Genomic DNA, 2,096 nt, shown 5'->3' with positions numbered 1-2,096 from the left:
TCACTCACATTCCCAATTGTTAGGGAATTTTAGTCTCCCCACCTACTACAATATGCGCAATTCCAAAGTCAACCCACAATCAACAAGATAGAAAATAATCACAATCAAGAATAAAGAACACCGAGATTTATGTGGTTCGGTCGACCAATTTCGATCTACATCCATGGGGCAACAATACGAGAAATTCACTATGTATTAGGAAGAACTACAAGAGGAACCATTCGACTCTTGTCTCACAATCTTTTGAATGGATAAAGACTGTAAAACCCTCTCCCAATATTGTAATCTTTTGCATGGACAAAAACTACAAAACCCTCGCCTTTTTCACAATATTCTTGAATCAGACTACGCTCTCTGCTAACCCTAGATTACAAGAATATTAGCTCTCTCATCTGCTTGGATTTTCCTCCAACAATAAAAATATATATATATTGGGAAACCAAAACTCTATCTCTAATCTAACTTTCTAATTAGAATAAGATTCAAACTCTTAATTATGATGAGACTCAATCTCCTAATCATGATAAATCTCTAATCCTATCTAATTCTCATGAAGTTATACAAAGAATCAAAGACATAATCCCGTACTTAATCCTCAATATGCTCCAGATTTTAGACCTATATCTTGCTGCAACTGTGTGTATAAAATCATAACCAAAATCATTGCATCCAGAATTCAAAAAGTGATCGGATACCTGATAAGTGATGCACAGAGTGCTTTTGTAAAGGGTAGGCTTATATCAAGTAATATCCTCTTAGCTCATGAAATTGTTAAGCATTATGGCAGGAAAAACACTTCCCCTAGAGCTATTTTAAACATTGATTTGAGGAAGGCTTTCGACATAATTAGTTGGGAGTTCATCAGTGACTTGCTGAAAGGTTTAAGATTCCCTAATAACATGATTTCCTGGATTATGGAGTGCATCTCAACCCCAAAATTCTCCATATCTATTAATAGCACTCCTCATGGATATTTTCAAGGGGCTAGGGGTCTGAGGCAGGGTGATCCTTTATCACCATATTTGTTTGTTATTGGAATGGAATATTTGTCTAGGAAATTAAATACTCTCAAGGAGGACAGGCTTTACAAATTCCATCCTAAGTGCTCAAGGTTGAAAATAACACATCTAGCTTTTGCGGATGATCTACTTCTTTTTGGCAGAGATGATATGTATACAATATCAAGACTAAGTGACTGTCTAACAGAATTCAGTTGGGTATCTGGCTTAGAAGCTAATCCATCAAAATGTTCCATATTCATGAGTGAGTTAGATGAAAATCTAAAGAACCAAATTTCTAATCTCCTTAATTTCTCTGAGGGGATTTTGCCTTTGCGATACCTGGGCTTACCTCTGATAGCTAAAAGACTCTCTTGGCTGGATTGCTCTCCCCTCATAAATAAGATTTCAGACCAGTTTCATAATTGGCTCAAGAGAAAATCCCTCTCATACGTACGTTGGCAGGTTGCAACTGATAAAATCAGTAATTATGGGGATTCAAATCTATTGGACCAGCAATTACATTCTCCCTATCAAAGTTCTTCAAAAAATTGATAAAATGTGCTCGGATTTCTTATGGGGTCATAAAATTCATCTGGTAAACTGGAGTTCTGTATGCTAGGAAACAGATCACGGGAGTCTTGGAATATACTCTGCTATACAATGGAATTATACTATGGCGACCAAACTTCTTTGGATGATTCACCTCAAGAAGAATATCCTTTGGATTAAATGGATTCATTGTCATTATCTAAGACAATGTACCATTTGGCAAGTCCAACCTAAGAAGAGTGATTCATGACAATGGAGACAATTACTAAGAGTGAGGAATTTGTTGATTGATAAACTTGGTAGTGTGAATAATCTCCAGAATGTCATCAGTGGCAGCTATGCTAATGGCAAAATTAAAGTTTCAGTGATGTGCAGGAGAATTTTTCAACATTCTAGACTGGCTGCATAGTCAGGGACTGTGTGGGGTGGATGGAATCTACCTAAGCACTCCTTTATACTCTGGTTAGCATTCTTATCAAGGCTTTTAACACAATAAAGACTATGCAAAATGAGGATACTGACCTCAAATCAGTGCATCCTATGTTC

This window comes from Asparagus officinalis, chromosome 2, assembly GCF_001876935.1.
Source record: "Asparagus officinalis chromosome 2, Aspof.V1, whole genome shotgun sequence".
Classification (NCBI taxonomy): domain Eukaryota; kingdom Viridiplantae; phylum Streptophyta; class Magnoliopsida; order Asparagales; family Asparagaceae; genus Asparagus; species Asparagus officinalis.
This window is presented reverse-complemented; position numbering follows the sequence as displayed.